Genomic DNA, 16,602 nt, shown 5'->3' on the forward strand with positions numbered 1-16,602 from the left:
ATATATATATATATATATATATATATATATATATATATATATCACTGGCAAATAGCAATGTTTAATGCATAGGAAGAGGAAAAAAAAAAAAAGAAGGAATCACTGAAGTAAGAAAAAATTCTGATTAGGGGTTTAGTTATTCACAGAAACTGAAGGGAAAGAGAATTTCAAGAAAGAAGGAATCAAAATCAAATATTCCAGAAACTTAGAACTATAAAGATTGAGAAACCATCTCTGGATAGGGCTAATGGGAAGGTCATTGGTGACCTTGGAGAGGGATTTCAGTGAAATATTATAGCTTTAGTCATGTTTCCAGGAGCTAATGAATGAGCAGGTGTTAGAGAAATAGACAATATTAATGTAGAGGCCCTTTTGAAAAGTTTGCTATCAGAAGGAGACAGGTGACAACACCGTTTGAGTGAGTAATCAAGTTGAAGGTAGATGTTTTTAATATAAAAGAGACTTAAGATTGTTTGCAGATCTGGGGGAGGAACCAGAAGAGGGAAAAATTGAAAACTCAATAGAGAAAAGGATGATTGATAGAGCAAGGCCCTCTGGTGAAATGGGAAGGAAAAGGATCAAGGATAATTTGAAAGATTAGCCTTGGTAAAGAGAATGAACAGGACACAGGATGGGAGGAGAAGTTAATGCATGCAGATAGAGTGCAATTTTTAAGGTGGAGTATAGGGAAGTTTAATTTATCAACAAATCAACAAACTCCAGTCAGACAGAAAACCTTGATCCTCTTAGTAAGAGATAAGCTCATCTGCTGAGTAGGAGAGAGGCAGTTTGAGGGCAACAGATTAAGGAGAGGGAAAGGTTCTAAAGGGGATTGGGGAAAAACAATTTCATAAAGTCTGTAAGAAATATGTATAAGGATTGTTTAGCAATAGAGGGAGAGCAGAAAGTCAAAAGTCATGAATTTGTAGTGAAACCAATCTATATAGTTACATTTTTCAGGAATGCTTCATTGACCATAGAAATAGAAAAAGCAGTTTGGGGTTGCTCAGATTTGGGGACTAGCAAGGCAGGTAAAATAACAAAGAATTGGGAGTGGTAGGTAAATCACTGAATCAATCATAAATCATTTATTAAGCACTTAATATATGACATGGATAACTAGGTGACACAGTAGATAGAGCGCTAAGTCTGAAGCCAGAAAGAGTCATCTTTGTGAATTCAAATATAGCCTTAGACACTTCTCAGCTGTGTGTCCCTGGGCAAATCACTTAATCCTTTTTGCCTTAGTTTCCTCAACTGTAAAATAAATTGGAGAAGCAAATGGCAAACCTCTCTAGTATCTTTGCCACAAAAATCCCAAATTGGGTCACAAACAGTCATACACAACCGAAATGACTTAACAACATATGCCAGGAAGTTAGTTAATAAGCATTTTTTTTAAGAGTCTACTATATGCCAGGCACTGGGGATACAAAGAAAGGTCCTCCAGAAGTTCACAGTCTAAGGAAGGTTCTGTTTTGAGTATTTTGCATATTAACATAAAGATAAAACAGTCCTCAAGCACTTGAAATTCTGATGGGGGGGTGGGGGGAGACAAAATACATGCATAGAAGCACAGAGAAGATATTTGATATAAAGCAGGCATGAGGCTGCCTTGGATGGGAAGACAGTTAGAATGGGGGAAGGAAAAGGACAGGAAAGACCTTTCCTAGGAAGAGGCTCTTGTGTTATTGATCCTTGAAAGAAAATAGGGATTCTAAGAGGTGGAAGTATGGAAGGAGAGCATTCCAGGCATGGAGAGTAGCCATTACAACAGCATGGGAGTTAGAAAGGAACCCTGTATGCGAAGAACAGCAAATGAGATGGTATGGCTGGACCATGGAAGGCTTTGAGGGAAACTAAGTGGCTGGATAGTTAAAGACTTCAGTTCAAATTATGCTAGGACATTATCAGCTCTCTAATCCAAGGCAAATTACTTAATCTGTCTCAGTAGTTGCCCTATCTGTAAAATAGTATCTACCTCTCCAGGTTATTTGAGGATCAAAGATTACATATATAAAATTCTTTTAGCAACCTAAAAATTACTATGTAGCTCTTGCTATTAGGTTATACAGTGGGTAAGAGTACTGGAATTGGAATCAGGAAAATCTAATTTCAAATCCTATTTCAGATACTTATTAGCTATGCTACTCTTAACAAGATACTTAGTCTCTTATTCTCAGTTTTCTCACCTATAAAATGGGAAGAATAATAGCACATATCTCACAGAATTATTGTGGGGATCAAATGAAGTAACATATATAGAGAGAATATTTTTAAATCATAAAATGCTATAAAAAAAAGTAAGTTACTAGAAATATATAGCAAGGGTCCGGGTTGTGATGAGCTTTAAATGCCAAAGTTTGTATTTTATCTTGGAAGTAATGGGGAGTCATTAAATTCTTTGAGTAGGGGAGAGGGTCCCCAAAATTAGGAAAATCACTTTGCCTGCTTTTATGGAGCATGCATTGAATATGGGAAAGAGTTGAGGAAGGGGGGATAAATTAGGAAGCTATTATAATAGTGCATGTTAGGGGGCAGCTGGGTGGCTCAATGGATTGAGAACCAGGCTTAGGGACAGGAGGTCCTGGGTTCAAATTTGAGCCCAGACACTTTCTAGCTATGTGACCCTGGGCAAGTCATTTGACCTCCATTGCCTAGCCCTTACCACTCTTCTGCCTTGGAACCATTACATGGTATTGATTCTAAGACAGAAGGTAAGGGTTAAAAAAATTAGTGCAGGTTAGAGGTGTTATTTTGATGTTGTCAACCATGACAATTCTAAGGGACCACTCCACACCCATCTGATTGGAGAAGTTAACCAAAAAGGAAAATGAAATATGTTGGAGGGGCTATAGGAAAACAGGGACTTTAATGCAATGCTGGCAAGGCTGTGAACTGATCCAAAGACTTTAGAAAACTATTTGGATCTATACCCCAAAAGTTTTAAATCTATGGATACCCTTTTACCTAGCAATACAGTTACTACTTCCATACCTCAATGAAATCAAGGAAATAAGAAAAATTAATGTACAAAAATATTAATGGTGGCTCTTTTGGGAATATCAAAAATTTGGAAACTAATGGGGTGTCCAACATTTGGATAAAAGCTGAACAAGCTTATGGTCTAGGGCAGTGATTCCCAAAGTGGGCACCACTGCCCCCTGGTGGGTGCTGCAGAGATCCAGGGAGGTGGTGATGGCCACAGATGCATTTATTTTTCCTATTAATTGCTATTAAAATTTTAAAAATAATAATTTCCAGGGGGCTAAGTAATATTTTTTCTGGAAAGGGGGCAGTAGGCCAAAAAAGTTTGGGAACCACTGGTCTAGGGCATTGATGGGCAAACTATGGCCCACAGGCCAGATGCAGCCCCCTGAAATGTTCTATCCAGCCCTGCAACATCATTCCTAATCTGATGAATACAATGAGTAGGATACAATACAATGAAACTTTGAAAGAGTTGCCTTAGAAACAGACTGACAGATGAGCATTTCCTTTCCTTTGGCCCCCTCTTTAAAAAGTTTGCCCATCACTGGTCTAGGAGGTAATGGAATATTATTTTGCTATAAGAGCTAATGAAAGGGATAGTTTCAGAAAAACATAAGACTTATAGATAAAGGGAAAATTTTAGCCTCAGAAGGGTTCAGCTTTTTAAAAGATATCTTTTCTATATCCTCCCCTAAGTCTATCTTACTGCTTAGCCCAAGTTCCCCAAACCAGAACCCTGAATTGTTTATTGTGGCTATCTTTATGAAATCAGCAAGATACTTTGTAAAACTCCTTAGATGTATAGACTTTATCCCTAATACATATAGGACTAAAACAAAATATAAGATTTAAAACTAGGTAAATCCTTAAGAGTTTATCTGTTTTTTCTAATTTAAAAAAGGTAGTTAGATGGCATAGTAGATAGAGCACTGGATCTAGTCAGGAAGATCTTAGTTAAAATCTTGCCTCAGACACTTATTAGCTGGATGAGTCTAACTTCTGTCTGTCTCAGTTTCCTCAATTGTAAAGAAGAGATAATATCTGCTTTTCAAGTTTCAAGTTCAAGTAGAATATAATTGTAAAATGCTTAGCACAGTGCCTGGCATATAATAGCTATTTAGAAAATGTTTGCTTCTTCCCTCTTATCAATACCTTCATTTTATGGATGAGGAAACTGAGAGGGTAAGTGATTTGCTGACGTTGTCACAGTTAGTAAGTAGGAGATTAATATACTATCTACTAAAGAATAGTAAGTTTCTGATTTTATTATTGTTTTGGGAAGTGACACGAGAGAGTAGAAACCATTATAGAGTGGGGGCTCCAAGCTAGATATGTACAACATATTTACATTTCAATATTTTGGGCAAGATTCCTTTTAATTATCTAATTACATTGAAGTGCTAGCCAATTAGTGATTAATCAAATATACTTCAGTATGACAGAATGGACTTGGTGACAATGTTAGAGAGAATAGCTTGGACTTTCTCATGTGTATGCTAGAGAGTAATTAATTGACATAGCCTAGGATGGAGGTTTAGTAGAGTGCTAAATGATGAGTGATTCAGATTTTGTATTCAGCTAACTAAACTCCCTTGCTGGAAAATTAACATGGTGACACAATGTCTTGCTATAGGCTTTAGGTATATAATGGACCAGGGTAGCGAGGCAGTACAGTGGATAGAGTGCTGAACCTGGAATCAAGAAGGCTCATCTTCTTGAAGTCAGATCTGCCCTCAACATATACTAGCTGTATGATCTTGGGCAAGTCACTTAACCCTATTTGCCTCAGTTTCCTCATGTATAAAATGATCTGAAGAAGGAAATGACAAACCTTTCCAGGATCTTTGCCAAGAAAACCCCAAATGATGTCACAAAGTGTCTGACACATCTGAGAAAGTACAGAACAACAACAAATATAGTGAACTGAGATACTGGAAATGAAGAGGGATGAGTTAACCTCTGCACATTCTCACAACTGCAAAAGGGACTATAATAATCAAGGAAGTTGTGGTGAAGATTTGAGATTATTCTTAATTGAGGACTGATAATTGTTTAATCCTCTGGTGACCATCTTTTAATATATTGAACCCATAAAACTCCCTTTCCCAGGGGGCAGCTGGGTAGCTTAGTGGATTGAGAACCAGGCCTAGAGACGGGAGGTCCTAGGTTCAAATCTGGCCTCAGACACTTCCCAGCTGTGTGACCCTGGGCAAGTCACTTGACCCCCATTGCCTACCCTTACCGCTCTTCTGCCTTGGAGCCAATACACAGTATTGACTCCAAGACGGAAGGTAAGGGTTTTAAAAAAAAAAAAAAAAAAAAAAAAAAAAAAAAAAAAAAAAAAAAACTCCCTTTCCCCCCTTACACACGGAAGGCACTTTGGGTTTATTTCCTCTTCCCCAAGTGGATTGTTTTGGGACCCAGCTATTTTGAATAAGAAGAAAATCAAAACAGTTTTTAGGACTTTGGTCTTAACTCTTAAGATTCCAGGGAACCTCCTTGCCAATGGACAGTTATTTGTTTTATTTTCCTGAATTGGTTTATATATTTTTAAATTCTTACCTTCTTTCTTAGAATTGACACCGAGTGTGAGTTCCAAGGCAGAAGACTGCAAAAGGCTAGGCAGTTGGGGTTAAGTGATTTGCCTAAGGTCACACAACTAGGAAGTCACATTTGAATCCAGGACCACCCATCTCTAGGTCTGACTCTCTGTCATCTGAGTCAGCCTGAATTAATTTTTTAACTACTTTAAAAACTGCTTCTATTGTTGTTCATTTGTTTTCAGTCCTATTCTTCATGACCCTGTTTGAGATTATCTTGGCAAAGACACTGGAATCGTTTACCATTCATTATCTTCTCCAGCTCATTTTATAGATGAGGAAACTGAGGTAAACAGGATTATATGACTTGCCCAGAGTCACATAGCCAGTAAGTGACTAAGGCCAGATTTAAACTCAAGAAGATCAGTCTTCCTAACTCTAGGCCTGGCAATCTATCCACTATACTTCCTAGCTGCCCATGAGCCATTCCTGTCAGCTTATAAAAGCCAGGAAGAAATTATTATTTTAGCCTGAGTTTGGATTTAGACTTACAACCCTTTGTCCCTGATAAAGGAACAACTATATGACTTAGGGTTAAAAATTCCGTAGGAGGTGAATTCATTATTCTCCACCCAATTGAACTGAATCCCTACAAGCATAATGCATATCCGTCAGCCACAAACCCCACTAGCTTTGAGGAAATATTTTGGCTATCAGACAAACTTTCCTGTCTTCCTACAAGATAAAACCTGATATTTATCTAATACTTTAAGCTTTTTAAAAGGCTCTAAATTTTGTTAAGCACTTTATATATATTGTCTCATTTCAAACCTCCCAACAGGCCTGTCAAGTTGTATTAGAGCTATTTTATAGGTAAGGAAATTGAAACACAGTGAGGTTAAATAACTTGCCCTTAGTTAATACAGTATGTATTGAGGGCGGGGATTTGGGTCTTCCTATCTGAACAGATTGCAAGTCACTTCTGACTTCTCTCTATTATAAATAGTAATCATTAGCTCACAATTATATAGTCCTTCAAGTTTTACAATTCATTTTCTTACAATGACCTTCAACATCAGTCAAAACAAGGATTATTGTTCCTGTTTTATGGAGAAGAAAACTTTCGTTTTTTCCATTTACCAATGCTATATTGGACGTCAGAGATACAGGCTCTGGGGAAAGTATGCCTTATCAAGGAGCTACCAGAAGGAGAAAAAGGTCTGCCTTTGTGCAAACTTACAAATATAAGAAGATAGTCTGGGCCACAACCACTGTGGACAGTTTGGGATGCTCCATATAGAAAGCTATTCCTCTATTACAGTATCTGTGAGTGAGGTGAGGGATAGCCTGAAGATTCCTTTGAACCCAAGGAGAAGTTCCTGAATCTTATCTCCTTGACTTTGTGCCTGATACTTTGCTAGGTTCAATTAAGAGAAAGGAAGGGGAAAAGGATAGACATTAATGAGTCATCTCTTGCCACATATAAGTTATCTATCTATCAGTTTCAAACCCATAGGCAACATGGACTCACCAATTTATATTACCACTAACTGTTCTAATGCCAATGAAATAACTTATCCAGGGATGGATAAAGAGGATTGGCTGAAATTGTAGAAAGAGAAAAAAGGATACTATTTTTATATATTTCAGATTGATTTCTGCAAATCCATTAGAACAAAATTCCTACATATAGAGAAAGTGATGATCAATAAAGAGTAGAAACAGCACGTAGTAGGTGGTAAAGTGGTAGATTTGGACTCAAAAAGAGCTGAGTTCAAAATCTGCCCGTGACACTATTGCATGACCCCAGACAAATTATTGAATTTCTCTGGGTTTCTAGCAATTCTTTAAGACTCATTAGGGGAACATCTACCCCAGGTATATGTAAACTTCACTCAAAAGCCAAGTAGGCAGCTGAATCAAGGTGCTTAAAGCTTGGTCAGACATTGAAAATGCTAATGTCATCCTAGACCAGTGATGGTGAACCTATGGTACAGGTGCCAAAGATGGCACACAAAACATTCTTTGTAGGTACTTGGCCACCCTCCCCACCCCTGCAGAGTTTGTTACCAGAAAGGTAAAGGGACTTAGGTGGAGCTGCTCCCCTAACCCTGTGCACCATACCTGATGCTGTTTTTTTCACATCCCTTCCCCTGCCCAGCAGCCCAATGAGAATACATGGAGGAGGGGGAGAGGTGGGCAACTCACAGGTGGCAGAGCTGGAAGGGAGCAGGGTGCTTGAGCTACTCTCCTCCCCCTCTTCACCTGCACTGAGGACATTTCTCACAAGACTCCCCCTCTCCCCCCCCCCCCGCACCTAACAGCCCAATGGGTGTGCTTGTGGTATTTGGCGAGGGGTGGCATGGCACTTGATCTGGAGAGTGGTATAGGGACAGGGCCTGGTACTCCATCTCTAAAAGGCTCCCCATCACTGTCCTAGGTCATTGCCAATAGATCTAACTTTTGTCTTGCCACTGGAAGACGGAGTGAGGCAGACAAGTTTGTGCAATGCTGCTTCATTTAAATCTAATTCATGCACAAGTCAAGACAGCACACCCTGATATCATTGGTCTTCAAAAATGAAGAATGAAGGGGCAGCTGGGTAGCTCAAAGGATTGAGAACCAAGCCTAGAGATGGGAGGCCCTGGGTTCAAATATGGCCTCAGATACTTCCTAGCTATGTGTCCCTGGTTGGGTCACTTTATTTTTTTAAATTTATTTAATTAATTGATTTAGAATATTTTTCCATGGTTACATGATTCTTGTTCTTTCCTTTCTCTTCTCCCCACCCCCAACCACCCTCTCTAGTAGCCAACGATTAATTCCACTGGGTTTTACATATGTCATTGATCAAGATCGATTTCCATATTATTAATATTGGATAAGTCACTTTAACCCCTATTGTCTAGCCCTTACTACTCTTCTGCCTTGGAACCAATACACAGTATTGATTCTAAGATGGAAGGTAAGGATTAAAAAAATGAAGGATGAACAATAACAATCTTCCACTAGTATCGCAGATCTTTAAAATATTGATCTATTAAATATAATCATGTCAGTGGATGTAGTCCAGACAGTGAGAGTTCTGGGCAGTCAGGAAGGGACCATGATTTTTGTGGCTGGGGAAGGCTTCAAGGAGGCTAGAGATTTGACTTAGATATTGAAGGAAGGTAGAGATAAATAAAAGGATACAGAAGAATATTCTAGGGAGAGAGAACAAAGTTGAGCCAAGGGGCTGAGCCTGGTGATCTTAGGAGATAAATACTCTAGACTTTGAAACAGAGAAAAGAGTAGAAAAGAAGACTGAAGGAAATTAATTACGAATTTTAAATGCCAGAATAAAGAATTTGGATTTGATTTTAGATATCCCGAGTTGCTGCTAAAGTTTGAAGATTGACCCATTGAGTGTTTTGGGGGGAGAATTAGTGCAGGATTGAGCTGAGAGTCTACTGTAGGATGGATTGGACAGGGATGAAGATCAAGGAGACTGAGGAGTCTGAAACAGTAGCGTCTTTGCAACTGAACTTTGGGGGAATCTAGCTGTATCTCTTGCAGTTGGCTTTCACATGTGGCCTTAATCCGTCCTTTAACCTCACTGTGAGTTGATTTCTTCAGAAGCAGATTTGGAAGAGCACCACTGGGGCACCCCACAGGTGTTCTGGGAGAATTAATTAGGGCTATAATGGGCTTTCAGAGCCTCAGATGAAAGGTTCCATAAAAGTGAAAAAAAAATCATCATTATCGTTCCCAAAGCATGACTCAGGGAAGGCCTGGGAAGGGAGACCAATAAAGAGCTGGCAGCAAAGAGCTTGTTTCTCTGCTTTGAAGAATTCAGGAAAGGAAGCACAAAATACAAATGTCCTCTGTATGCAAATGTTGCTTTGCGTGATTTATGGAGTTCTTTGATATGCTGTCAAGTTGGAGGATTATTCTGTTAAATTTACTTTCCAAGTTGGCTGCCTTCAGGCTTTAGTTAAGTAGCTAGCCACTAAAATGTTTACACCTCCCATTCACATTTTAAACCCTGGCTTTTGCTATATCCTCCTTCATTTTTTTTTTTTAACTTGCTCAGGGTTCAGTGACAGGGGCTGGTTTTACCAGAAATGTAAAGGTAACCCCAAGGGAAGATGAAGAAATCATGGAAACCTGTCATCAACTCCTGACCCTGTAGCCCCTTCCATGATGGTGTTGTTCCCAGTGATAGAAAAAGGTAGGGGACCACAGCTAGGGATTATCTATCTACCCAGGGAAAAGAGAGTGTAGACAAGAGTGTGGCACGCGCGCGCGCGCACACACACACACACACACACACACACACACACACACACACACACACACACACACACACCACCTGGGAGCCCTCGTCCACTCGGTGCATTCTGAGTCCCAGTCACAACACAGTTTTTATAGCACATCCATAGGACTTGGGACATTCCCTCACAAGGAACACATCTGCTCATTCAATTTTGGAAGGGGACAACTTGCCTAATGCTGATCTTGTCACTTCCCCCATCCTACAAAAGGGCTCTAGACAACTTTCCCAACCCTTATCTGCATCAGGCATCTCAAGTACCTGAGAGTTGAGCCCATAATCACCAGCACCACCACCTCACCTGGACTGGAACAACTCTCTCTGAGGCTTGTTGGGTCTTGTGCAGGAAATACTGCTTCATTCCCTGCTCTGATTGGCTGACCCCATTGTGTGTGCTGAGTCTGTTTACAGTGTAATGTGGTTTTGCCTCATCGATACTGACATTTTTGACTGGTCCTCTACTAAGCCCAATACTTAAAGTGCTGTGTGTGTCTTTCATAACACTTGCATAAAACATTCTGTTTTATGAGAGTTCGCTGTCAGTCAAGGACTTTCTGGATAAGACATTTTGCAAGAAATTTTGGCTTAAACTGAAATAACTAAACTTGTACTATTAATGTGCATTAATTTTTATGAGCTCTGGGCTGGGATTTTGAAAGACTTCATTTTTTAAAGCTGTATTAGCTCATGATGGGGGGGGGGGAGTCTTTACAAAGTAATTATTGTCCCCAGAAGCAATGCATTATTGGAAATAATCTTAATAATGAGTGTCTAAGCTCAGGCTGGGGTTGCTATCCCCCAGAGCCTAATGCTTTGATGGTGGCTTATCTTTTCATGCAGAATCATTTTGATTTTGCTTAGTTGCTCCATTGTAGATGAAGATGCTACTGTCAGAACACTGGAGCTTGAAAGGGCCCTTTCACATCATCTAGTTGAACCTCCTTATTTAAATACAAGGAAACTGAAACCCAGAAAAGTGATGAACCTTGATAAAAGTCACAGAGATGGGAAGTAAGATAGAATGGATTCATATTCAAGTCTCCTTCTTGGCTTTACATCCAGTGGTCCTTGAGAGTCAGATCCTTAGTGACAAAATGACTTCCAATTTCATATAATGTGAATCGACCCACTAATGCAAATTTGGGGGCTTATTTGGCTGTGTGTAGACTAGAGAGTTCTTAACTTGGAGATTGTGAACTTTTTCACATATTTAGTTAATTGCATTTAAGTGTAATTAATTAGTTTCAAATTGGCGGGTGAATGAGAGTTGGGAGATCTGTTATTCAGACTTTGAAATTCTTTTGCCTCTCTTGGGATCTAGATTTTACTAGCTGGGGGAATGATTCATATAGTATTTGTTGAAAATAAAGTTTTATTTTTGGTGAAAACAAAAAACAGGGTGTCAGCTTGGTGGTTCAGGGGATTGTGAACCACCAGGCCTAGAGACAGGAGGGAAGTGCTAGGTTCAAATCAGGCCTCAGACATTTCCTAGCTGTGTGACCTGGAGCAAGTCATTTAATCCTCTTACTGCTTTTCTGCTTTAGAACCAATATATAGTATTTATTCTAAGTCAAAAGGTAAAGGTTTTTAAGTAAATATAATTGGTTTCCTTTGTTATCCCAATGTATTTTATTTTATGCATTTAAAAATACTATTAGGAGAAAATATCCATAAACTTAATCAGACTGCCAAAGGGGCTCATGATACAAAAAGTTTAAGAACCCTTGCTTCTTCTTGCACAGCCTAAAGATGGTGATCCACCACTGGTCAGCAGCTAAAAGAAAAGAAATGTTTGAATGCTTTGATTTATACCATTTTCCAAGACAGTCATAACAGTTCTTCACAATTTTCATCACTCATGATCCAATTAGAAATTTATTTTTAATCTCACTCCTCCAAGAGAAGTGTACAAACTGCCCATTTTGTTCCTAATTGCTATTAAAAAACAAACAACCCTGGGGGCAGCTGAATGGCTCAGTAGATTGAGAGCCAGACCTAGAGACAGGAGGTCCTAGGTTCAAATCTGGCCTCAGACACATCCTAGCTGTGTGACCCTGGGCAAGTCACTTAACCCCCATTGCCTAGTCCTGTAATAAATAAAATTAATGTAGAAGGATATATATAAAAGATATTAGGGTTTAAAAAAATTAAAACAAACAAACCTGTGTCCAGCAGCCACAAATTTAAGAGCATTCTGATTAATTCTTTTCCAGAGTAAAAGAAGCTACTACATGAGTGCTTCTATTAACCCAGTTGCAAGGTCTGGCTGGTTTCTATTTTTGGTTTGTAGTTTTGAAAGGAATATGTTCTTAAGTGCATTGAGAGGAACAGAACTTCTTGATACTCAGCAAGAAGTTTTCCTAAATTATAGCTTTGCAGAAGTATAGTCTTTCACCTTTTAGTCATGAGGACTCAGGACTCAACCTGAAGAGACTGAACAAGAAGTGCCAGTCAAGCACCCTGGTACAAGTCTGAGGAAAGTAGGTATCAAAATGGCTCACATTGAATGGCAAAGTTAGATGGAAATCAAAGTGTTGGGTTGGCAGCAATAAATGTGCTTTGCTATGCCACCCTGATAAACATTCAAAATTATCCCACTTCTCCCTGTTTTGTCCCTTCCTCTCAAGACTAGAAACATTGAGCCCTGGAAATGGTCAATCATCTCTGAAAGAAAGAAAGAAAGAAAGAAAGAAAGAAAGAAAGAAAGAAAGAAAGAAAGGAAGGAAGGAAGGAAGGAAGGAAGGAAGGAAGGAAGGAAGGAAGGAAGGAAGGAAGGAAGGAATTTTGTTTGGTAGCATTTAAACCAGTCATGTTCCCTTCTCTTCTATTTAGCAGTAAAAAAAAACCTTTCGGGGGGCACCTGGGTAGCTCAGTGGATTGAGAGCCAGGCCTAGAGATGGGAGGTCCTAGGTTCAAATCTGATCTCAGACACTTCCCAGCTCTGTGACCCTGGGCAAGTCACTTGACTCCCCATTGCCTAGCCCTTACCACTCTTCTGCCTTGGAGCCAATACACAGTATTGACTCCAAGATGGAAGGTAAGGGTTTAAAAAAAAAAAAAAAAAAAAAAAAAAAAAACCTTCACAACCTTGCTCCACTTTATAAGTCTTCAGATTAGCCAAATCACTTTCTTAATGTTTCTTACAACACACTATCTTCCATTTCTGTGCTTTTGCCAATCCCTTGAGCCTGGAGAGTACTTCCTTCTCAATTATGATTCTTTGAATCCCTACTTTCCCTCAATTTAGTTCAAATGGAACCTCTTGTTTAAGGCTATTCCTGATTCCTTTCCCCTTCCTAACTTCTAGAGCATTCAAAAAGTTTGGATATGTTTTGTACATATTCATATTGCACATGTTGTCTCCCCCTAAAGAATGGAAGGTTCTGGAGGAAAAGACTGTTTCAATTCATCTTTCTTTCCTTAGCACCAAACATAATGCGTTGAACATAGTAGGTTTTTTTATTTGTTGATTAATCAGTTGATTGCAAATAAGATGCTTTGATGGAAAGTGATTTCCTAAGTTCCAGTGCTTTTTCCACTAAAGAAGACCTCAATCCTCCTAATTCATTTTCTATCTATCATACTCCTTAAAAATGCTAACAAGCCACCAGACTATAGGCAATATGTGTACTTTTCATCTACTTTGTCTTTCTCTGGAGGATTAGGCTAGTATTTTTCACCTTGATATGGATTCAACCTATGAAAAGGATTTGCCACTGAATGACAATAAATTGGAAAAAAACTATATCTGGAAAAAATAAGATATGCATATATTTTTAATGAATGTCATCTCAGGAACATGTCAGCTTTTACTAAAAAGCAAAACTTAATTATTAATTTGTGCAGAAACACAAAAATCAGCATGGTCATATTACTGATTTTAAGAGTACCACTTACACATGAAGTTTTTCCACAGTAATAAAACAATTAAACCCTATCACAGTGTTGGCGAAGTACGGGCAGTCATGCCCAGCCAATGAGGGGGGTTAGGAGGGTGATGGAGTTGCTCTGTTTCCCCTCTTCCAAGCAGCTGAGGACATTTTTTGCATGCCCCACCCCACTGTCCAGCCACCCAAAGAGAGCACTTCCTCTCTCCACTCCCTGGGTAATTGAGAGGGGCTCACAGACAGCTTAAAGTTGCAGTTTGGGCATGTGAACTTTAAAACCTTTGCCAACACTGCCCCATCACATTCAGAGAATATTTTGAAGAATGCTCTAAATAATTATTAAGAACATTCTAATTTTAGAATAAATTCTAAAAAAATTCTAAAAATTATTTAGAATATTCTAAATCTAAGCTAAGATTGCTAAATATCTATAAAGTTTTGGCAGCACCACAGGCTATGTTAAGTACCTTTTATTAATTGCCTGAACTATCATAGGCTTCTGTGGCTTCTTTTGTGAATAATTATGATAAACATGAAGAGCTAGACTCACTTTTTTGCTGTTTCTTACATATAACAACAGTGCATAGATAGCACTCAACCTGGAATTAGGAAGATCTGAGTTCAAATCCTACCTCAGAGGCTTAGTAGCTATGTAACACTTGGCAAGTCACTTATCCTCTGTCTGTCTCAGTTTCCTTAACTGTAAAATGGAAATGATAACAGCATCTACCTCCCAGTATTGTTGGGATAAAATATGGTACTGTTTGTAAAATGCTTTGCAAACCTTAAAGCACATTACACACATTGGTGTACATGCTGAGATGCCTCTCCAGAAGGAGAAAGGGAAGAGATAGGTTGGATATCATGGTGATGTAAGAAACAGAAAACATGGCCAAATTTTTCCCATTCCTTATCCTAGGACACTTGAGAAAGTTATTGTATTATTCTAACTTGGCTCACTCAAATGTATCATTTGACTTCTCTTTGGTCTTTGCTGCTGTTGCTTAGATTTCCTATTCTTCCCTTTTGATTTTCTTCTGCTACAACTCTTGCAAACTCCTACACTTAAAAGAAACAAACAAAACCATCTTACTTGCTGTTTTAGAATCAATCTTATGCATTGGTTCCAAGGTAGAAGAGCACTAAGGACTAGGCAATGGGATTTGTGACTTGCCAAGGGTCACATAGTTAGGAAGTGTCTGGGGTAAGATTTAAAGCCAGGACCTTCTGTCTCTAGGCCTGGCTCTCTATCTACTAGCTACCCCCTCATTTCTTTTGTCTTTTTTTTAGTATTTGAAACCCTTCATTATTTTTATATTATTTTTTTTTAGAAAAAATTTTCCATGGTTACATGATTCATGTTCTTACTCTCTACCCCCAACCCCCTTAACAGACGTGCATTTCCACTGGTTTCTTCATGTGTCATCGATCAAGACCTATTTCCAAACTATTGATAGTTGTACTAGGGTAGTCGTTTATAGTTTATTTCCCAAATCATGTCTGCGTACCCATGTGTACAAGCAGTTGTTTTTCTGCTGTGTTTCCACTCCTGTAGTATGTCCTCTGAATGTGGGTAGCATTCTTTTCCATAAGTCCCTCGGAATTGTCCTGGGTCATTGCATTGCTGCTAGTACAGAAGTACATTACATTCTATTTTTCCACAGTGTATCAGCCTCTCTGTACAATGTTCTCCTGGTTCTGCTCCTTTCACTCTGCATCCATTCCTGGGGGTCATTCCAGTTCACATGGAATCCCTCCAGGTCATTATTCCTTTGAGCAAAATAGTACTCCATCACCTTCAAATACCACAATTTGTTCATCCATTCTCCAATTGACTAGCATAACCTCATTTTCCTTTTTTTTCCCACCACAAAGAGTGTAGCTATAAATATTTTTGTACATGTATTTTTCCCTATGATGTCTTTTTTTTGCCACATCCTCTCCAATATTCATTACCCTCCCCTGCTATCATCTTAGCCAATATGCTAGGTGTGAGGTGGTACCTCAGAGTTGTTTTGATTTGCATTTTTCTAATTATTAGAGATTTAGAATACTACTTTCTCATGTACTCATTTATAGTTTTGATTTCTTTATCTGAAAATTGCCTATTCATGTCCCTTCCCCATTTATCCATTGGGGAATGGCTTGATTTTTTTATACAATTGATAGCTCTTTGTATATTTGAGTATTTATACCTTTGTCAGAGTTTTTTTTGTTATAAAGCTTTTTTTCCAGTTTTTTGTTTCTCTTCTGGTTTTGGTTGCATTGTTCTTGTTTATATAAAAACTTTTTAATTTAATCCAATTGAAATTATTTATTTTACATTTTGTAATTTTTTCTAACTCTTGCTTAGTTTTAAAATCTTTCCTTTCACAAACATCTGACAAGTAAACTATTCTGTGTTCACTTAATTTACTTACAATTTCCTTCTTTATGTTCAAGTCATTCACCCATTCTGAATTTATCTTGGTGCAGGGTGTGAAATATTAATCTAAACCTAATCTCTCCTATGTTGTTTTTCAATTTTCCCAGCAGTTTTTGTCAAATAGTGGAATTTTGTCTCAAAAGTTGGGCTCTTTGGTTTTATCATACACTGTCTTGCTGACATCACTTACCCCAAGTCTATTCCACTGATCCTCCCTTCAGTCTCTTAGTCAGTACCATATTGTTTTGATGACCACTGCTTTATAGTATAGTTAAATATCTGGTACTTCTAGGCCACCTTCCTTCATGTTTTTTTTTCATTATTTCTCTTAATATTCTTGATTTTTGTTCTTCCAAATGAACTTTGTTATAGTTTTTTTCTAATTCAGTAAAAAAGTTTCTTGGTAGTTTGATAGATATGGCACTAAATAAGTAAATTAATTTGGGT

Source organism: Gracilinanus agilis, chromosome 2 (assembly GCF_016433145.1).
Source record: "Gracilinanus agilis isolate LMUSP501 chromosome 2, AgileGrace, whole genome shotgun sequence".
NCBI classification, from domain to species: Eukaryota; Metazoa; Chordata; class Mammalia; order Didelphimorphia; family Didelphidae; genus Gracilinanus; species Gracilinanus agilis.